The sequence below is a fragment of the Oryctolagus cuniculus genome, chromosome 2 (assembly GCF_964237555.1).
Source record: "Oryctolagus cuniculus chromosome 2, mOryCun1.1, whole genome shotgun sequence".
Classification (NCBI taxonomy): domain Eukaryota; kingdom Metazoa; phylum Chordata; class Mammalia; order Lagomorpha; family Leporidae; genus Oryctolagus; species Oryctolagus cuniculus.
Genome location: NC_091433.1, coordinates 47,966,844 through 47,990,033, shown reverse-complemented (window position 1 = coordinate 47,990,033; position 23,190 = coordinate 47,966,844). Strand labels below are relative to the sequence as shown.

At 43.5% G+C, this 23,190-nt stretch overlaps 1 long non-coding RNA gene across 1 annotated transcript; it reads left to right on the top strand.

The window, feature by feature from the left end:
• Window positions 1–9,913: 9,913 nt before the first annotated feature.
• On the top strand, window positions 9,914–15,508 carry LOC103345386 (uncharacterized). The gene is made up of 3 exons (XR_515299.4): window positions 9,914–10,805; window positions 14,659–14,785; window positions 15,122–15,508. It is a non-coding gene; the product is annotated as an uncharacterized lncRNA (long non-coding RNA).
• Window positions 15,509–23,190: the final 7,682 nt, after the last annotated feature.

Genomic DNA, 23,190 nt, shown 5'->3' with positions numbered 1-23,190 from the left:
GGGACTTCATTTCAAACATTTGGGGTAGGTATTTGGCCTAACTGTTAAGACATCGGTTAGGATGCCTGCATTGCACATCAGAACACTGGGTTCAAGTCCCATCTCCAGCTCTCAATTCCAGCTTCCGGCTAAAGCCAATCCTGGGAGACAGGGTAATGGCTAGGTACGTGGATCCTTGCCATCCACAAAAGGAAACGTGGATTGAGTTCCCAGTGCCTGGCTTCACCCCTGCTGTTGTGGGCATTTGAGGAATGAATCAGCAGATGAGAGTTCTCTGTGTGTGTGTATCTTTCTGCCTCTCAAGTAAATACATAGATTTAAAACATCTTATTGGCAGTTACTCCAAGCTCTTTGAATACTATAGTTACTTGTTTTGCCCACTAAATGAACATCAGTCAAACTTTATTCATTCCCTTTCTATTGGTAGGAGGACCACAGACATGATCATAAATAATAAATAAACGGGGGTTGTTAGTACCATCCAATACACATCCCTCTATCATGGACGTTCTTGAGAGGGGAGATTACTTTATCTTTTATTCGAGTTACTTCCTTTTGATTTTGGTGTAGACCTGTATTTGAAAGGGCCCTTAGAAACTATTTAGCTCAAAATTCCAAGCAAGTCTAGATTCTGGTGATTACCTCTGATGTTGGACAGATCACTGCTATGTGAGGCAGCCCTGTCCACAGCTGTGATTGGAAAGAAAGTTCTCGCAAGTGAGATGGAGCTTATTCAACATTTGTAGAAAACTGTCCTCCCTGCCTGCTTCCTTCTTTGAGTGATGATTTGAAAGAAAAGGCAAGTCCAATTCCCTGGGATATCCATGTGGCTGCTACAGGACTGAATACCAAAACCCACTGGAAACTAATTTGGAATTTTAGCACTGTACTGAATTTAGAATGCACTGTAACATATTCTGGTTTGCATTTCTTTTGTCCATGATTTCAGATAAGTTAAACTCAAAGTCACATAGTTAAACTTATAAGGGATGTCAAAGTTCAGCTAGAAGATAAATTCTTAATAAGGGTAAAAAAAATCATATTTTTGCATATAAAGCACCAATATATATACAGCCCCTTAGCAGATATCCAGAATATCTGGTGGTATTAAAATTTATGAGGGCAATGAATAAAAAAGTATCTAGGCTCCTACAGGGAGAAATACTGAACATAAAGTTGAGTAACACTGATTTAGACCAGTGTCTCCAAATCAATTAAAATAGAATCTATGAGAAGTGGGGCCACAGCAACACAAACTTTTTTTAAAAAGTTTTCATGATTTACACATCTTTATAAGTCTAGATAAAAATGCTGATTAGTTATGCTTTAATACCAATATCTAGAAGTACTTTATAGCTTCATTTAGCTTTCATGGTAAAGTGTATTTGCTAAACATACAAATTCAGCTATACAGTTTCACCTTATGCTAAAAAGAATCCAAATGTGCCCTTTTTTCTCCCTAAAAAGGAAACGTTGTGGCAAGCATTTGGTCTAGTGCTTACTACACTAGCTAGGGTGTTCATACCCCATGTTGGAGTGCCTAGGTTTGACATCCACCTTTTGCTCCTGGATCTGTCTTCCTGTTAATGCAGATTCTGGGAGGTAACAGTGATGGTTCAAGTAGTCAGATTTCTGTCACCCATATGGGAGATCTGAATCACACTTCTGGTTTTCTGCTCCCCCATACCCAGATCAGCCCAGCCTCTGCTCAGGTCTGGCCATTGGAAGCTTTTGGGGAGCCAGCAGATGGGAGGCATCCCTTTCTTCTTCTGTCTCTGCACATCTCTCTCACACACACTTTCTTTTTAAAATTTTGTTTACTTATTTGCAAGAGATACAGAGAGAGGGAGAGACAGAGAGAGATCTTCCATCCACTGGTCCACACCCCAGATGGCCAAAACAGTCAGGGTTAGGCCAAGCTGAAGCCAGGAGCCAGGAGTCAGGAGCTTCTTCTGGGTCTCCCATGGGATAGCAGGAACCCACATACTTGGGCCATCTTCTGCTGCCTTCCCAGACCCTTAGCAGAGAGCTGGATAGGAAGCAGACAGCAAGGACATGAACCGGTGCCCAAATGGGATACTGGCATTGTAGGTGACGGCTTTATCCACCTGGCCGCAACACCAGCCCCTCTGTGCATCTCAATGGATAATTTTGTTTAAAAGAGGATATAAAAGTCTACTATAAAAAAGAATAATGGAAGCTAAAATATAAAACATGCCTACCCTTTAGGCCTTTGAACAGTTAATAGCTTTATGTTTTCCCTATGAACTTTTTTTTTTTTGCTAGTAATATTACTGTATAAATACTGAAAAAGAAAATTGCATTTAAAAGTAGCATCTGGGAGCTGATGCTGTGGTGCAGCAGGTTAAACTGCTATCTGCCGTGCCAGCATCCCATACTAGCACCACTTCAAGACCCGGCTGCTCCACTTCTGATCCAGCTGCCTGCTAATGCACCTGGGAAAGCAACGGAAGATGGGTTAAGTCTTTGGGCCCCTGCACCAAAGTGAGAGACCTAGAAGAAGCTTCAGCCTGGCCCTGCCCCAGCCGTTATGGTCATTTTGGGAGTCGATGGAAGATCTCTCTCTGTGCCTCCCATAACTCGCTCGCTCTCTCTCTCTCTCTCTCTCTCCCCCTCTTGCTCTCTCACTCTCTGTAATTCTGCCTTGCAAACCAATGAATAAATTTTTACAAGAAGAAATTATTTTTGTATGTGGCCAGAACTAAGAACCACGGATTTGAACAAATCCTCTATTATTCCATGGGACAGCTGATGACTGAACAGGAGGAATAAACTATCAGGATGACAAAACTACCCCGTGGCACAGTCCATTTGACTCTGATTCCAAAGTTCTTCTCCCTGTGCCTGAGTCTTTCTCAACTTTTATTCCATATAGTTTTATCATACTTTAAGATATATTAGGGGCCAGTGCTATGGCGCAGTGGGTTAATGCCCTGGCCTGAAGCACTGGCATCCCATATGGGTGCCGGTTCTAGTTCCGGCTGCTCCTCTTCCAATCCAGCTCTCTGCTATCGCCTGGGAAAGCAGTGGAAGATGGCCCAACTTCTTGGGCCCCTGCACCTACATGGGAGACCTAGAAGAAGCTCATGGCTCCTGGCTTCGGATCGGAGCAGCTCCAGCCGTTGCAGCCATCTGGGGAGTGAACCATCAGATGGAAGACCTCTCTCTCTCTCTCCTTCTCTCTCTCTCTCTCTCTGCCTCACCTCTCTCTGTGTAACTCTGATTTTCAAATAAATAAATAAATCTTAAAAAAAAAAGATATATTAACCCATCAGCTACATGGTCCATAGTTCTAGGCCAAATTTTATCCTGACATCTTGAGTAATCAGTTATAGTATCTTTTCAAAGCTGATATTGTAATGTATGCTCATTTTTAAAAATTTTCAGATACAACAGTACATTATGAAAGCTTAGTCTCTGTTCCTTCAACCAGACTCCTGTCGCTCCCAGTGACCAGTCTACTTTCCCAATGCAGGCTCTGCATAGAGTGTCTTGAGTATCTGTCAAACAAAATTCTCTGTGTCATTCTACAGCTTTTAAATAATGAAGGCCTATTCAAATCAGGGCTTCCGTGTATCTAAATTTACTCTTAGCTCCACTGTATCTTTCTTAGGTTTGGGTATAAGAAGCAAACACTCCTATCCAGGAGAGAAAAAACATCATTTTAAACTATACAATGATTATATTTCATTTTATACCAAACCTGATTACAGCAGAAATGGCCCAGTTGTAAAACAAGACCAAACTCCATGTTCTGTTACAGGGCAGCAGTCTCTGTAAGCTACCAGCACCCCAACAACTCACCAGACAAGGAAAAGCTGCCTTCACAGATTTCCCTTGTTCTGCTTCTTAATTCATTTTGTTTTACTTTTTGATCAAAATCCTGTATGATGAATGTATTTAGTACACCATAAAAGGCATGGAGGTCTTTTAAATGCATATACATACGTATTTTCCACATTGGAAATAGCAGGAGTTTGATTATTGAATCTTTTCTTTTGTAAAGAGGGTTTTTTTTGTTTGTTTTTTGTTTTTTGTTTTTTGTTTTTTGATAGTGCATTTACCGACTCTCCTTATGGAGATATTCCTAACATCCAAAAGTTAACATGAGGCTGTGACAGGCAAACATCCACAGATTCTAATTCAAGGTAGATGGCAGGAGCTCCAAGAATCTGCTCTACTTCCCTATCCAACCCCTGGCTCTACGAATTACCTCTAGAAGAAAAACAAAATTCTACTTCGAAAAATTCTGCTTCTCCAGGAAAGATAAATTTTTAAAGCTGTTATCTTGGAAGTTATCCCTATCCAGAACATGCTGACATAGAAGTGATAACAGTTAAATTTAGAAAGTTCCTTCTCAAATCAAAGAATACTGAAGCTGAGAGAAAAAACAGAGATCGTTCTAGCCTATTATTTCATTTTACACAGAAGGAAGCAGAAGTCTAGGAAGGTCAGCTGATGTGTTCAAGGTCATGTGGGAAAATCCATTTGTTTTTCTTCACAAGTATTTATTGAGTATCCACTGTATGTCCAGCGTGTCCCGGGTAATGGGATGCAGGGATGTGAGTAGCAAAGCCAGGTTTACAACTCAAGTTCCCGCCTCCATCCCGCCCCTCCCAGTTCTTGCTCTCTCTGCAGGACCTCTGGCCTTGAGTCTTTGAGGATTAGCATTCAGAGTGATAAAAATAAGACCATTTTCTGGAAGATGGAACCTCATTTGTTCTCCATTCCTTCTGGCAGGAATCGAAGGACATTTGGGAAGAAGCCAGGGACATGAATGTGTCCTTATTTATAGAGATGACGCCACTGTCCCAGGGCCTGTAACACACAAACCTTGAGTAATTTTATGGATAGCCCTTCCCAGATCACGGACCCTCTTGGGAATCAGGAGGATGGTGAGAGCCAGACATAGACACTGCCACCACAGAACATGCACCAGGAAGAGCTGGCTGACCTGCTCGGGGCTGCCAAGAGGGACTTCATCTCCCCAGGAACAGTGAGAAGCCAACAGAGCAACCCACAAAGCGGCCCTGGAATCTAACTTTCAACCAACAGCTCACTGATTTCTGTAATAGCTGTATTTATTTTAGCTTCATGGCTTACCAGGAATAGTGTGATGTAAAAGTGACAAATCACTCAGAGTCTTTCAGGTGGAGAAACACAGCCTTGACAGGGGAAAATCAGAGTCACAAAGCAGGCATGGCTTCGTACATACATAAGATCTATATATTCCCACCACAACTTTGTCAGCTAAAATAAAACCTGACAATAGGAAACCTCATCCAACACTGACTCTGGACTATCTCTGTGAGTGAGTATTTATTTTCTTAAAAGATACAAACAGAAAAGCAGTTATCAGGGCCAGTGTTGTGCTACAGAGGGTTAAGCTGCCGCTTGTGACACTGGCATCCCCTAACAGAGTGCAGGTTCTAGTCCCAGCTGCCCTACCTCTGATCCAGCTTTCTGCCAATGCACCTAGGAATTCAGTGGATGATGACCTGAATTCTTTGGCCCTTGTCACTCATGTGGAAGACACAAATGAAGTTCCAGGATCCTGGCTTCAGCCTGGATCAGATTTTGCAGCTATTTGAGGCAAACCAGTGGATGAAAGACTTTCTCTCTCTCTCTCTCTCTCTCTCTCTCCCTATCACTTTGCTCTCCAAAGAAATAATGATTTTTTTTAAGCTAAAAGGTAAGTTTATTGTGTTTCAAACAAATTTGAAACACAGGCAGTTTTTCATAATACACATTTTTCATGAATTTTCTGAATGTTGTCTGTGTGATATAATTTTGTCCTCATAAGAATATTTTGAGTTAAATTAAGCAATATTCCTAATGTTAAACATAAATTTCAAGTCAGAATATACTAATAGGGTTTACAAGGCAATAGAATTAACATTATAATTACTGAACTGAAAATGAGTTAACAAAATGATGTTTCAGTTCATGTTTCTTAAATATTCATTATACCTATGAATTTAGCGATATTGTACAGATTGTGTAATATTCCTAAATTTACATAATAACTTATTTATTAAATTTAACAAATATCTGTTGAGGCATTACTATAACCTGTCAGAAACTATTCTAAAGATTTTTTTTTATTTTTTTCAACTTTTATTTAATAAATATAAATTTCCAAAGTACAACTTTTTTTTTTTTTTTCTTTTTTTTTTTTTTTTTTTTTTTTTTGACAGGCAGAGTGGACAGTGAGAGAGAGAGAGAGAAAGGTCTTCCTTTGCCATTGGTTCACCCTCCAATGGCTGCCGCGGCCGGCACGCTGCGGCCGGCGCACCGCGCTGATCCGATGGCAGGAGCCAGGAGCCAGGTGCTTTTCCTGGTCTCCCATGGGGTGCAGGGCCCAAGCACCTGGGCCATCCTCCACTGCACTCCCTGGCCACAGCAGAGAGCTGGCCTGGAAGAGGGGCAACCGGGACAGAATCCGGCGCCCCAACCGGGACTAGAACCCGGTGTGCTGGCGCCGCAAGGCGGAGGATTCCAAAGTACAACTTTTGAATTATAGTGACTTTTCCCCCCATAACCTTCCTCCCACCCGCAACCATACCATCTTCCACTCCCTCTCCCATCGCATTCTTCATCAAGATTAATTTTAGAAATAATGATTTGTTTAAAGAAAAGATCATGAAAAATTGGAATTAAAAAATAAGAAGCAACCAGCTCTGTTATATATTAATGTTAGCCGTTGCAAAACACACCAAACACCGGAGTAAGAGAAAGGGTTTATTGGGGAACACCCAACAGACCGGAGTGAAGGGGCGGCGAAGGAAAAAGAGAAGGAGACTATAAGAGAGAGAGACAGAGAGGAGGGAGAAGAGAGACAAGAGGAGGAGAAGAGCAAGAGGGCAAAGATCAGAGCCAAGAGCCAAGAGAGCACGTGTTCAGGAACAGGCCCTTTTAAAACTTTGCCTGAGGGCGGGCAGGGAAGCAGGAGCAGTGAATCCCATTAGGATGGGGGTGGAGCCTGGCTCAGGTAGCTGGGCCATGCGGCCACCTGGCTAAAACTGCGCCAGTTTCCTAACATTCCCCCCTTTTGTTTTTTATAAAGCAGGATTTGTATGGGATTAACATTAGTCCAGTTTCCTAACAAGCTCCCCTCCCCATCAGGAGTTGTCTATCATACATGATCTAGTGTAATAGGGGTTCTTCCAAATATTAAAGAAAGTGCTTTGTGTACTATTTCCCAAAACTTGAATTAATGCATATGCAAATAAGACTCTTTCCTCCTTGCAAGGGGCCCCAAATTTTATATATATATATGTTTTTATATATACATATGTTTGTGGGAGCTTTGTCTGTGTGTGTGTATGTATTTTTTTTCAATTTTAGCCCACAAAATCTGAAGCTAGAACCTCCAACAATCTCGTGAGAGGAGCAGTGAGGTGGAAGCACACAGTCTGTGGGGCAAAGATGTGATTTTTTTTTTAAAATTATTTATTTGACAGGTGGAGTTATAGTGAGAGAGAGAGAGAGAGACAGAAAGGTCTTCCTTCCGCTGGTTCACCCCCCAAATGGCCGCTACGGCTGGCGCTGCACCGATCCAAAGCCAGGAGCCAGGTGCTTCTCCTGGTCTCCCATGGGGTGCAGGGCCCAAGCACTTGGGCCATCCTCCACTGTACTCCCGGGCCACAGCAGAGAGCTGGACTGGAAGAGGAGCAACTGGGACTGGAATCCGGCACTCACGTGGGATGCTGGAGCCGCAGGCGGAGGATGTGATTTGATACCTGGGAGGCAATAGCTGGGTGGCCCCAAGGCCTAGAAGAAATGAAATCATAAGAATGTGGTCTCCCTGCAGGGATACTCAGGGTTCTCAGGACAGAGGGATGCAGGGCATTTAAAAATATCGCCTTGGTTTTTAGAATTCCATCTGCTTCACTATTCCACTGCAAGTGTTGGGAACAAGCCACATGTTTATATGGTGTTTTCCTCTGGGTGTGGTCCTGGGCCCACAGTACCTCATCTGAGGAGTAGGTCAAGAATGCAGCTTCCCAGGCCCACCCAGCATAGATCTGTCAGGTTCTGCATTTCAAGGAGACCCCTGAGAAAGACCTCCGACCCTGAAGACAGGTTCTGAGTTCCACCTCAGTGAATCTTCCCTTAAGTTTGAGACCCTTGGGCCAAGAAGAGAAAGAGATAGAGAGACAGAGATCTTCCATTGCTCGCTCATTTCCCAAATGTCCTCAACAGCCTAAACCGGACCAGACTGAAGCCTGGAGCCAGAAACTCAGTGTGGGTCCCCCATCTGAGGGACCTAAGTACTTGGGTCATCACCTACTGCTTCCCAGGGCATACATTAGCAGGAAGCTGGAATTGGAAGTGAAGCTGGGATACAAACCAGGCACTCCAGTAATGGATGCAGGCATCTCAAGTTCTGTGCCAAATGCCTGCTGCTATTTTTATTGTTGTTTTTGTTTTTAAGATTTTATTTATTTATTTGAGAGGCAGAGTTACAGGCAGAGAGAAAGGTTTTCCAACACTGGTTTGCTCCCCAAATGGCCACAATGGCCAGAGCAGAGCCAATCTGAAGTCAGGAGCCAAGAGCTTCCTCTGGGTCTCCTACATGGGTGCAGGGGCCCAAGGACTGCAGGCCCACGGACTTCCAGGCCTTCAGCAGGGAGCTTGATTGGAAGTGGAGCAGTTGGGACTTGAATTGGCACCCAAATGGGATGGCAGCACAGCAGGCAGAGGCTTAGCCTACTGTGCCACCGTGCCAGCCCCTGCCCCTATGTTTTAAGGTATAATTTATATACATTGAAACGCACAAATTACCAGGACCTTTTTCTTCTTATCTAAAGCCCCATCTTTTTCAGCAAAAGTCAGGCTCTATTGCCTCTTGAATGGAACTGCTTTCCACGGATTTCCTGCTGTTTCCTGCCCTGAGTTGAATCATTCTTCCCTTGATTTACATTTGGCTAGGAGAGGAGGGCTGCCTTTTCAGAAAAGGTATCAAGTCTGGCTGCTGCACTGTTAACTCACTCACCCATGAAATGCAGGCATGCCCTTGCAAACAATCCTTGGGGCCAGTAGTCAGGAGCTCCCCTCCAAAAGTGAAGCTCAGAAACACACCCCCCTCCACTGCCACCAGCCTTGCAGCCTCCCCCAGACTCAATGCTCATTTACTTAGTCCTACTATGTGCCAGCTAGTTGCCTATACTTCAGTGCACCTCAAAGAGATCCAAACTCCTAAGACTCTCATTTCCCTTTACAAGCTGGAAAAGAAAATATAAACTTGTCTTCCATGTCCGTGCAGGAGATGAGTCAGCAGAACAGGAAATTCTCCTTGCACAAGCCCTGCTGATCCGTGGGTTGGGTGTGTGTGGTATGGGCTGAGGGTTGGGAAGGGAGCCGGCTGCTCCTCAGAAGCCATTCAGAGAGGTGAACAATGCAAGTTGGCTGGTGAGTTGAGGACTGTTGACACACACCTTGCCAATTAGAATTGTCCCAGCATGTTTTGGGGAAAGCTCAGCTGCTTCCAAATAAGGAACAGGACAAATAAAGAAACTGGTTGTTGCCAATGTCTGGGTGGCTTCAGAATGAGAGGTTAGAGGAGTTAACTAGTGATGAAACAAGATGCGCACCAGCCCAGCTTTCAGGGACATTTAAGGAAAGAAGTGACTTAAGGTGGGTTTCAAGGAAGGGCCTTAAATGCCCTAAAGCCCCAGGGAAACAAGTAAGCACGTGGAGTGAGTTGCAAAAGAAAAAGAATTTTGGAGTTAGAAATGTCTGCAGGGGGAAGCCAGGACTTGACCAATCTCTAACAACCGTCCACTGAGGAGACCGACATTCAAGTACGGATGTTGCTTCTAACTGGCTGAGACCTGAGCTGAATCATTTAATCTCTACAGCCTTCCCTGCCCCTCCCCCACCCCCACTTTCTCATTTGCAAAAAGAAAGCACTACACACAAGGAGCTCTTCCATTTCTAATATCCTGCAGTCCTGTTGAAAAACCAGATTGGGTTAGCATTAACCCCACTCTCTCCTTTCCTCCCTTGGCTTTGCAGGAAGAAACAGCTGAGGGGGGCTGTTAGCTAAGCCAGGACTCCAGCATAACTCTTCTGTGGGAATCCAGCCTTGGGGTGTGTGCGCGCACATTTCTATTAATATTAGGCGGGGCAGCAAAGACAGCTTGGCTGTGTAGAGGGAAAAGAAGCATTCAGCCGGCATTCAGCGTTTCAGCTTTGCAGCCGAAAGTGTGCAGCCTGGAGAGGGGAGATTTTGCATACAACAAGGAGGTGGGGGAGGAATAAAGGAGCTCAGATTCCAGAACCGAATTTAAAAAAAAAAAAAGGATGAGAATGCAGTTAGAAGGGTAGGCTGAGAAGGAACCGAGAAGTAAAAACTGCTGGCGCTTTTAAACAGGGTGTTGCCAGAGCTGATAAAACCTTACCCTTCCACTCCCACTGCCTTTTTAAATCCGTCAGGCCTTCCTCTCACCCCGCTGGGACCCATTCTAAATTCTTTCAAGGCTCCACTCCCTCCCCCACATTCCCCCCTCCCCCAGCAGAGAAATTATATAGGAGCCGGGGAGGAAGTGACACATTTTCCTGCTTGAATGGAGCAGGCCCCTGCAGCGGCGACTTGGCCTTCGTCAGCAGTCTTATCTCGGGCCCGCCATCGCAGGCGCCTGGTTCCTCATACAATGCTTTCCTCTGGCTGAACCCTTCGAGATGACTGCAAAGCTTTGGAAAGCTCCATGTCAGAGATTCGCGGCATCCGTGCCTGATTCAAGTTCTCAAATGCAACTTCCAGTAATCATCAGACACAGGTAGTGCCCAGAGCTTTGCTGGACAAATGAACTTGTTCTGCCCCTCCTGTTGTGTGGGGTCCTTGGGAGGTGGGGCCAGAGAATCACAAGGTTTGCAGTCTTTGAAACCTAAATTTTCATGCCTGCTCAATCACTTCCTCTCTGGGTGAACTTGGGCAAATTACCAGCCCTCTGAACCTCTGTATCTTCCTCTGTGAAAGGAGGGAGATGGGGAATAATTATCTTGCAGGTCCTTCCAGGGATTTAATAAAAGACTGGACATGATTTTCTGGAAGTATTACAGATATGCAAGGTGTCCGGCGATCCCGAAGCTACCAAGATACAGTAAGAAGCCTGTTCCCTTGTATCCGTCTTCTTGGACATCCCCACCTGCTATTCCAACCCCCATGGCTATTTGTCCACTCTAAGCCTAGCACTTAATTTTATGAAGTTATAGTACAGTTTCTTCAGTGACTCCAGAAATTAAATCAGTATTCTAGTCTAACACCTCATTGGTAACTTCCAAAATGACTAAATGTGACAGTATCAGGATAATGAAACTACATAAAAATGAATTATGAGGTTAAAAGCAACGTAGGCAACAATGGCCTCTGGTCATCCCTGTCTGGCTACTGCTTTTGCCTTGCCTAGTGTGTATCTATTCTTTCTAGGATTTATCAGAGGAGGATTCTTCAACAAGTTCACGATGAATGGAATTAAAAGATAAGTTTATTTTGGTGCACAAAATATGGAAATGCATGCATAATTTTTCATAATACACATTCATGAACTTTTTGAAGACTCCATATGCATAGATTTCAAGTTTTTTTTGCACTGAAATAAACTTATCTTTTAATTCAATTTCCCTTGAACTTTTTGAAGTATGTTGTATCGTGTTGTAATTATCTGTTTCCATACAGGTCCCACTAGTCTGCTCCTTCAGCGAAGGGATGATGCCTGCTTTATCTCCAGAATTTAGCTTAACAAAAAACCTGGCAGGTCCATAGGATGATTTAATGGATTACTTTGAACCAGCCACTGAACTGACAGATGAGGATCCCTTCTGCTCACTGATACAGTTCCTGCCTGTAGAATAGTGCTTTGCACATTGTAGGCACTATTAAAAGACAAAAGATTAGCTTTTCAGGTCTTAATTAGCTTTATTTGTGATTCTAGAATTGATCAGCAGTCTGAACCAGGAATGATTTAGAATGCTCCACCGTATCAATATGGGCAGGTTATATTTAAGGGCAGGAAAAGGATGTGACATTCAGAAAATGGAAGTGAGGTACAGAGACAGCCCCATTGGTTATAACCCCCATTGGTTATAGCTCAGTCTGTCTCATTAGAACATGGTTATTAGCAAATGGCCACTTGTGATTGGCTGAGACCCAGCTTACGGGAGTAAGTTATAGTCTGTTTACGTATCAAGTCAGGCTATATTTCACTAGGTATGACAAAACCTTTGAGCCAAACTTAAAATATGTATGGAGACAGCTTTAGGACAAACCTAATTCAACAGCACTTGGTAGACAGTATTGAACACTTCACACCTTCCTGGGCCTCACACTTCCTATCCAGGTGAGCAAAGTTCTGTGTTTAGACACAGAACTAGTGCTTCTCAAATCCTGCTTCTCCAATTAGCCACAGCAGAACTGGACAGGGATTAGAAAATATACCAATCTTTGCACTCCATTCCTGAATAATTCAGTAGGTCTGGAGTCGGGCCTATACATTTAAGAAAGATTTTCTAGATGATCCCTACATGGAGTAAAACAGATATTACAGATATTCCTGACAGTTCTTAGAAATGTGATTCTATACATAATTTTGTCTCCTTTCAGAAGACTCCAGTTCATAGATCAGTTTACTATCTAGAGCTTAATTTAAACAAATGATGCCAGGGTGGGAGCTGTGGCACAGTGGGTTATGCCACTGCCTGTGGTACCAGCATCCCACACAGCTGCCAGTTCAAGTCCTGTCTGTTCCACTTCTGATCGAGCTCCCTGCTAATAAATAAATAGGTCTTTAACAAAATTTAAAAATAAACAAATGATGCTTCAGGCAGACTAGAAATCATGTACCCCTAAACTGGTATTTTTTTTTAAGATTTATTATTTATTTTGAAAGAGTTACAAAAGGAGGGAGAAAGAGAGATCTTCCATTCTCTGGTTCATGCCTCAGGTGGCCACAACAGCCAATGAGGGCCAGGCTGACTCCAGAAGCCAAGAGCTTCATCCCGATCTCCCACATGGATGGCAGGGGCCCAAACACTTGGGCCATCTTCCACTGCTTTTTCCAGGCTACGAGCAGGGAGCTGGATCAGAAGTGGAGTAGCCAGGACTCAAACTGGTGCCCAATGGGATGCCAGCATTGTAGACAGAGGCTTTACCCCTTGTGCCACAATGTCAGCTTCCTGGTGTGTGTGTGTGTATGTGTGTGTGTGTGTATTTAAGATGTATTTATTTATTTGACAGGCAGAGTTACACAGAGAGGGAGAGACAGGGAGGAAAGTCTTCCATCTGCTGGTTCACTCCCCAAATGACCACAACAGCTGGAGCTGAGCCAATCTGAAGTCAGGAGCAGGAGCTTCTTCCAGGTCTCCCACAAGGGTGCAGGGGTCCAAGCACTTGGACTATCTTCTACGCTTTCCCAGGCCATAGCAGAGAGCTGGATCAGAAGAGGCATAGCCGGGACTAGAGCTGGCACCCATATGGGATGCCGGTGTTTCAGGTCAGGGCTTTAACCTGCGGCGCCACAGCACTGACCCCGTCCTGGTGTGTGACAGGCAGAGTTAGACAGTGAGGGAGAGAGACAAAGTGAAAGGTCCTCCTTCCATTGGTTCACTCCCCCAATGGCTGCCACAGCCGGCGTGCTGTGCCGATCTGAAGCCAGGAGGCAGGTGCTTCCTCCTGGTCTCCCATGGGGTGCAGGGCCCAAGCACTTGGGCTATCCTCCACTGCCTTCCCGGCCACAGCAGAGAGCTGGACTGGAAGAGGAGCAACCGGGACAGAATCCGGCACTCCAACAGGGACTAGAACCCGGGGTGCCAGCACCGCAGGTGGAGGATTAGCCTAGTGAGCCGCGGCACTGGCCATCCTGCTATATATTTTTAAATATATTTAGAGTTCTAGCATAACTTTTTTTTGAAAATTTCTTTTTTTAAAAATATTTGATTCATACATAAAAATTATACATAGTTATGGGACACAGTGTGATGTTTTGATACGGATATATATCTTGTAATGCTCAGTTGAGGATAATGACCATCTCCATCACCTAAAAGATTTATGATTTCTTTGTGGTAAGAATATTCAACATCTTATTTTCTACCTATTTTGAAATATATGGCATATTATTATTGACAGAACTGATTTTTAAATAAATAAATACATGCAGAATTCTTAGTGTTCAAAATAAGAGATTTATTCTCTACAATTTTTTTCCTGAATTTCTGAACCAGGCAACTTCTTAGGAAGCAGAGAGCATAAATAAAAAGAGTTGTTCCAGGTAAATAACATGGTGTTATCCATTATTCAGGCACTATCAGCTGGCTGCCTTCAAGAAAGGGCCGAACGACTTTTCTCCTGACCTCACATACATGTGTCAGAGAGGGCTAAACAGACCTGGGAAGGCTTTTCTTTTTTACTGAAGGGCACTCTGTACTTTGGTGGTAAGAGGACCTATTTAAATTCCACCAACTGGGTAAGAAATCTGCATTAACTGGATGACATTGTTCAACTTCTTCCAGTGACAGTTTAACACACCTTTTAGATTGATGTCCCAGGTGCCCCCTGGCTAGCCAGCCCTTTAGGCATTAGATGGAAAAAGATCACTTCTATGCTCCCATAAATATCTTTTCTCTTTCTCCTAGGTCCATGTTTTGGGCATCATCTATTGCACAGCTGTGCAACTGAAGGAGGGGAGATCAAGCGTGGAGGAGGGAAGCAGGACTACTTTGAACTGGATCAAATATCCCCCACCTCCAGTCAGTGATAAAGGTATCTGCTGCTATGGTTGAATATGGTTTGTGTCCCCCATTAAGGTTTATGTGCTGGGAGGTGGGAGCTAGAAGATATTGGAGGCCTGCCCTTGGCAGGTAGTTCTCACAGGACTTCTTTTTTTTTTTTTTTTTTTTATTTTATTAATTAATTATTTTTAAGGAATACAAATTGCATAAATACAACTTTAGGAATATAGTTATTCCTCCCACCATACTGCCCTCCCACCCATACTCCCACCCCTCCTTCTTTTCCCTCTCCCCTTCCCAGTCCCATTCTCCATTAAGATTCATTTTCTTTTTTTTTGGGGGGGGGCATCCTCCACTGCACTCCCAGGGCCAAAGCAGAGAGCTGAACTGGAAGAGGGGCAACTGGGACCAGAACCCAGCGCCCATATGGGATGCCAGCGCTGCAAATGGAGGATTAGCCAAGTGAGCCACGGCACCGGCCCCTGTGGAAGCCTTTTGAACCCACCAACTCCGCATAGGACTTATTGACAGTTCTCCTGAGAGGTCTGTTATAAAAGCCCACATTTGTCCCCACCCAACCTTTCTGCTCCTGGTTACAGACGTAATCACTTGCTTTCTCCTGGATGCACACCTGCCATTGCTCCATGTGCCATGAGATAATGTAGCCAAGGAGCACACTGCAGAGCATTCCCTAAGCCATTTGGACTTTGAACCCCTAATACTATGAGCTAAATAAACCTCTTCTTCCTAAGTAGCCTATGTCAAGTATTTCATGATAGTGAGAGCATAGTGGACAAGATTCTGAAACCCTTCGTGGGCGGAGGGACAAGATGGAGAGTCAGAAACACGAGCACTGGGATTGGCATTTGGCCCAGTGGTTAAGACACCAATTGAGATTTCCACATTCCTTATCAGAGTGCCTGGGTTTTGGGTCCTGGCTCCATCTATCTATCTTTCTTTCTTTCTTTCTTTCTTTCTTTCTTTCTTTCTTTCTTTCTTTCTTTCCTTCCTTCCTTCCTTCCTTCCTTCCTTCCTTCCTTCCTTTTATTTTTTTTATTTTTTGACAGGCAGAGTTTGACAGTGAGAGAGAGAGAGACAGACAGAGAGTTATAGACAGTGAGAGAGAGAGACAGAAAGGTCTTCCTTCTGTTGGTTCACTCCTCTAATGTCCTCCCGGTCTCCTATGTGGGTGCAGGGACCCAAGCATTTGGGCCATCCTCTGCTGTCCTCCTGGGCCACAGCAAAGAGCTGGACTGGAAGAGGAGCAACCAGGACTAGTACCCGGCACCCCAACCGGGACTAGAACCCGGGGTGCCGGCACTGCAGGCAGAGGATTAGCCAAGAGAGCCATGGCGCCAGTCCTGGCTCCATTTCTGATTCCAGCTTCCTGCTAATATACAACCTAGGAAGCAAGCAACAGCTCCAAGTAGTTACATCTCCGTCACCCAAGTGGGAGATTTGGTTTGAGCTCCCAGCTCCTGGCTTCAGCCTTGTCCAGTCCCTGCCATTGCCAACATTTGGAGATGTGAACTAGCAGATGGGAGTGCTCTCTCTCTTTCTCACTCTCTCTCCCCCTCTCAAATAAATAAATATTTAAAAAGTGTGTCTACAAAGAAATGCAAAGTCTGAGCAGATAATATCACAAACATGTTGATGACAGGCAAGCATAATGCCACCCAAGTAAGGATGGGACAAAGATGTTGTCATCAGTTTAACCATACAAGTATGTTCATAGCTATTCTTTTTCTTTTCTATTTTGATCAAAAAAGTTTGTAGTTTTTACATTGTCAACTGAACAACAATCTTGTGACATTTCACAGCATATAAGCAATTCAGCAAACTTTTGACAGTTTAGAAACATACTTAGGTTCTGTGGGACGGTGATGGGCTGCACGTCTGCCATTCCATCCCCCCATGGTTTGTTTATGTCACTATGTGGCTTCGGTCAAGATCAATAACTTGGCTGCAAGGTCCCCAAAGATGTTCTGCTTAGTGGCAGGGGTGGGCATATCCTTCAACACTGCTGCCCTTGGGGGTACTGAGGAGAAGCTGTGTAGTGAGTCACTGGGAGTGCAAGTGTATGCCACTGAGTTAAAGAAGAAAATTCAGGACTCAACAGTGAAATTCTTCTAATTCAGTGCAAAGCTTTGATGGATCGAAAACATGAGGCACACATGAATACAATAGCGCTTCCATCCATTTTTAGGAGTTGCAGTAACACGATGGAGATAAGAGTCTTAACTTTGCCATGAAGACCATTTCTGTGGAAGGACAGAAGTTCACTCTGAAGACAGCCAAGGTTCTTACTCTTTGAGAACCAAAGCCATAAAGCACGTTTCCATGCATCACCTGTAGGAAGTGCCTCCTTTGGGAACAAGAACGACTCTTCCTTAGCATGGAATCACCCATGCAGTACCTCCCGATGGGTAAAAAAAAAAAAAGGCACATATTTCATAACAGCACTTTTAGACTTCCTTCATGGGGATTCAGTTACTCACAAAGAAGACTGAGGCTAGGGCTGGTGTTGTGGTACAGCGAGTTAAGCTGCCACCTAACCCACCGCTTATGATGCCAGCATCCTTTATTGGAGTGCCGGTTGAGTCCCTGCTGCTCTTTCTGCTGCAGCTTCCTGCTAATGTACCTATGAAGGCAGCAGAAGATTGCCCAAGTGCTTGGGCTCCTGCCACCCACTTGGGAGACCTGGATGGAGTCCTGGCTCCTGGAGTCAGCCTGGCCCATCCCTGTACTTTGCAGCCCTTTGAGGAGTGAATCACAGAATGGAAGCTCTCTCTCTCTCCCCCTGTAACTCTGCCTTTCAAATAAATGAACAAGTCATTAAAAAAGATGAATACTGAGGCTGAATCTTCCAGGTAAAACCAAAACAGCCTGTTTGGCATCTTCAAAGTTGAGAGTCACAAAAAGCATTGTCTCCCAAGAGCACTTAGAACACAGTTTGTGTTCTCAGCAGCAACTTTTAAGTGACTTGAAACCTGTGAATAAACAGAAATACTGGAGAGAGCAGCAGGAGGAAGGGTGAGGGAAAGGTCGATTACTGGGTACTGAGTTACAGTTAGGCATAAGAAGTTTGGGGTTCTATTTCAAAGTAGGATGACTATAAACAAGGATGGTGTGCTGTATATTTCTCTAAAAAGAAATTAGTAGAAAGGATTTTGAATGTTTCCACCATAAATAAATGTTAAATGTTTGGGATGGATATGTTTACAGAACTGGACATTACACAATGTATGCATGTATAGAAACATCACGTGGTACTCCATAAATATGCGCCATTTTTGTACATAAGTTAAAATAAAGGAAAATGATAGAACATGTTTCATTGTATCCTACTCCAGTTCCCTTGATTGTAGAATTGTCTTTCTAATACTGCCAATTGGGCTATTGTCATCCTAAATTTCTTGCTCAGCAGTAACAAGACTGAAAAGCAGCACTGGCTTTGCAACAATGAATTTTTTCAAAACCTCTACTCACTGGCCAGTCCACTATCTCCTTTCTGTGACACTTAGTTAAGGATGGACCCTGAAGCCAGATTGTCAGGGTCTGACCCTCAACTCTTACATTCCTTAGCTGGGGACCTTGTTGAGTTACTAATGCCCTCTGTGATTCTATTTTATTACCTATAAAATTACTGTAGTAGCACCTACATCATAGGGTTGTTGTGAGACATGAGCAAGTTAATATAGTGAAGCACCACATAATGGAATTTTGGCCAATGACAGGCCACGGTGTTTGACAAGTGGTCCTACAAGATGTCATCTAGTGACATCGTAGCTGTGGTATTGTAGCTTAGCACATTGCTCATATCTTTGTGATGGTGCTGGTGTAAACACATCTATTGAGTTGACAGTTGTATAAAAGTACAGTACATATACTTACAAGAGTACTTCAAAAAGTTTGTGGAAAATTGGAATTAAAAAAAGAATGTATCTTTTCCATGAATTTTTGGAAGAACCCTCATGTGTGTATAGCATGTAATACTGGATAGTGATAATAAATGACTATGTTACTGGTCTGTGTATTCACTCTGTTATACTCTTCATTGTTGTCTTAGAGTAGTCCTTCTACTTAAAAAGCAGAATTATCAGTATGCCATGTTATCCAGGTAACAGCCTTAGCAGCTCATGCTTACCACATCTCATGATTGCATACACTAAACTGTATTTTAATGTGTTTGCTACACTATATATTTTATTGTATATTAGAATGTGCTTCTATTTTTAAAACAAGTTTCTTGCAAAACAGTTTGCAGTATTGTGCTGGCAGTACCTCAGGCATCTCACATTTACTGTGTCTCTTGATTGCATCAAGAAGCTACTTTGAGTGCTTGACCACACCATCTATACAAGTTCATGCTATGATGCTTGTGCAGCAACAAAATAATTTAATGATGTTGTCTCAGAATGTGTCTTAGTTGGGGGCTGGTGCTGTAGCCAGTGGATTAAAACCATGGCCTGCAGTGCTGGCATCCCACATGGGAGCCAGTTTGAATCCTGGCAGCTCCACTTCCAATCCAGCTCCCTGCTAATGTGCCTGGGAAAAGCCGTGGAGGATGGCTCAAGTCCTAGGGCAACTGCACCCACATGGGAGACCCGAAGGAAGCTCCTGGCTCCTGACTTCGGCGTGCCCTAGCTCCGTTGTTGTGGCCATTTGGGGAGTGATCCAGCGAATGGAAGATCAATCAGTCTCTCTCTCTGTGAGTGTGTCTCTCTCTGTAACTCTGCCTTTCAAATAAAGAAATAAATAAATCTTTAAAAAAAAAAAAAAAAGAATGTGTCTTAATGGGTTCAGCATTGAAGTGCAACATGTTAAGCTGATGCCTGCAATGCCAGCATCCCATGAGAGTGCTGGTTCAATCTGAGCCTGGATGCTTTTCTTCTGGTCCAGCTCCCTGCCATTGTGCCTGGGAAAGCAGTGGAAGACAGCCCAAGTGATTGGGCCCCTGCCACCCCCATGGGAGACCCAGATGGAGTTCCAGGCTCCTAGCTTCAGCCTGGCCCAGCCCCAGCTGTTGAGGCTATTTGGGGAGTAAACCAGAGGATGGAAATTTTTCTTTCTGTCTTTCCCTCTCTCTCTGTAACTCTGCCTTTCAAATAAATAAATAAATCCTTTAAAAAAAAAAAGTAAGAATGTGTCCTATTGTTAAGCAACATGTGACAGTTTATGTAAAGGGCTTACATCATTGTTAGCAAGTGCAGGGGAGGTATCAGCAGCTTCTATTGCTGTAGTTCTTCCTTTCCCAGAGCACCCAATTCATTTAGTGAGCTCCATGAGCAGAAACTAGCCATGCTGATGCTTGACATGGCGTTCCCATGGGACAAAATGGGCAGTATTAACCCAATTTAATCAGCGCATAGGGCCTAATAAAAATATAGCACTTCATTCTAAGTGATACTTTTAACAAGGAAGACTGATTGATGGGAACTAATCTTCAAGGGCCAGTATTCTACCAACACAAAGATATTTGTTATCTCAGCCAAGTAATCTCATCTGATCTTTTTCTCTCTAACAAATCAGCAGTTTGTGATATATTGGACCATGGACCCCTTTAAAAATCTTAGGAAAACTATGTATTCCCTGGTCAGAACAGTGCATGTTCACATATGCACAGAGTATTTTGCTTGAAATAGCCCAAGAATCACTGACCTCAATTTAGGATTTCCCTGCATATACTTGGGAGAATTTGAAAGGAAAGTTCTGGAACTGAGCTTCTTTCCAAAATTATCTGAGACTCATCTCCATGGTGACTGTTCAAAATGCCAAGTTCCAGGGCCACACCTTCTTTAGATGAGGCTCAGGATCCAATTATTGTTGCTGTTATTTTTAACTTCTCTCCTTGCCGTGGTTCTCAGCCTTGTCTATATGTTATTCACATATGGAGACTTAAAAGCTCAATGTCCAAGTGACACTGCAGGCCAAACAAATCAGAATTTCTGCAGAGTAGGACCCAAGCATCAGCAGTGTTGAATTCTCAGATGAGCTGATGTTCAACCGAAGTTGGGAAACAGCTCTAATGCCTACTTTATAAATGAGACACTCATTCAGTTGATCTGGACATTCCAGCCTCTTGCGACTCCCGGTATTTTCCTTTCTGAATCTTTTTCTGTGCATGCATATTTCTCTATAAGCTGATAATTGGCTTTCATCTATATGTTTTAGGGTGTAACTAAGACGTCCATTGTTCAATGACCACTTAAGAGCCTTTATTTAACCCAGAGGTTATGATGGAGAGCCAAAGTAACAGAAGAACAAAAGCTGCTCTGGATCATTAAAACCGTCAAACCTCATGAGTTTGTTACACCAAAAGAGCAGAAGACAGAGAGGAGGTGGTAGCAAAAAAAAAAAAAAAAAAAAAAAAGCTGATTTTTTTGAAGAGGTAGATGACTCAATGAAATCTGCATGAGCAAAGTCCAGAGAAAAAGGCAGAAACATCTAAGGAGTGACGTTCCTTTTACTGTAGGAGGTGAAAACCAAGTAGGTGGGATTGAGTGGGCCACAAAAAAAGAACTTTTCCCCCCTGTGGAATCATAATTTTAGAACTAGAAAAGACCACTGAGACATTCTAGTCCTATTTCTTTCATTTTATAGATGAGAAAGCAATGCAGGTCTCAGCTGGTAGAAGCAGGTCAGGCACAGCTTGGATCTCCTGAATTACAGTGTACTCTCACCATCTTCTCATTTTTATGTTTTTAAGATTTACTTACTTATTTGCAGGGCTGGTGCTGTGGCATAGTGGGCTAAAGCCTCTGCCTGTGGCGCCAGCATCCCATATGGGTGCTGGTTCATATCCTGGCTGCTCCTCTTCCAATCCAGCTCTCTGCTATGGCCTGGGAAAACAGTGGAAAATGGCCCAAGTGCTTGGACCCCTGCACCAATGTGGGAGATCCAGAAATATACCTCCTGGCTCCTGGCTTCGGATCGGCTCAGCTCAAGCCCTTGAGGCCATTTGAGGAGTGAACAAGTGTACAGAAGACCTTTCTCTCTGTCTCTCCCTCTCTGTCTGTAACTCTATTTCTCAAATAAATAAATAAATATAAAAAAAGAACTCTGATTTGCAGGAGAGTATGCGCCTCCTTATCTTTAAGGAAAAAAAAAAAGATTTATTTACTTATTTGAAAAAGCAAAGTAACAGAGAGAAGGAGAGCCAGAGATAAAGAGACATATTCCGTCTACTGGTTTGTTACCCAAATGGCCGCAACAGCCAAGGTTGGACCAAGCTGAACCCAGAAGCTACGAACTCCATCTGGGTCTACCACATGGGTGGAAGGGGCCCAAACATTTGGGCCGTCAAGAAGCCACAACTGGTTATTGTGGACATTCAGGGAGTGAACCAGCAGATGGAAGATGTCTCTGTCTCTCTCATTCTGTTGCTCTGCTTTTCCCAAGTAAAAATAAAGTCTACCAAATATTGGTCATCTATGGTAAATATACCATACCTCTAGACAGTTCTCTGTAGGTGTTATTTTTATGTTTCTGTGTTAAGAATTTACTCTTCTAGGACCTTCCAAGAATAGAGTGCCATTTCCTCAAATGAGAGGAATGCTGTTTCCAAAAGGGTCGGTCAAGAGGTACAACGCAGCTACACGAGATATTTGATGAGCCCCTTTGTAATCCTCTCTGCAGTAATAGGGACAGAATTTCTGTTATAAACTCTTGAGATCAGCTTTTAAGTCTCTATTTCTAATCAAGGTTGGGACCAATCAAGCAGGATTCAGTCAAGTTTACACAATCATTAAAAAATACCTAGACTTTTGTTATCAATATTTACTGTCCACTTAGCTATTGTGGGTTCATCTTCAGGTCTGCTAACATGGCAACTGGTGAATTCAATTATCTGAATTCTTGGTGGCTTGCCACCACTGGCACTGTTATTGTAGGCTCTAGCTATTTGGAAGTACCTTCCACCCATTTATTCATGGATGTGTCAGGACTTGAGCTATGGCACAGTCTCCCAACTTTGTGGGAACTGTTACTGTCTTATCATGTTGTCTGGCTTTTATTAGCTTCCCACCCCAGACACAAAGCAGTGCTTTCCCTTGGGTAACTTGCTTGAGGCCACGAAGCCTGCTCTGATGAAAGAGGTTTAATTATGGAGGTGGGTACTAATGCCAGAGGGAAATCTTACCTTTGGAAAGACTCTGGCAGGGAACAAAGAGGTGACTCTCAAGAGCATCCTCGTGTGACCTTCAAAAGAAACCACACATTTTTTCTTTATGCAGCTTGGTAGGGACTGCAAACTTTGCTGTAGTGGAGGAGTTCAGATTGTGGAGGTGGGTGCTTCAAATAGCACTTGCAGAGGGGTGCCTCATCTAATTTCCCTCGCTGAAAGCAATTTGAAGTTTCACTTTTGGTATAGTTTTATTGCCTTCTGAATTAAGAAGTTATTAAATTTAAATTTTTATTGCAAAGCTACTAACATAC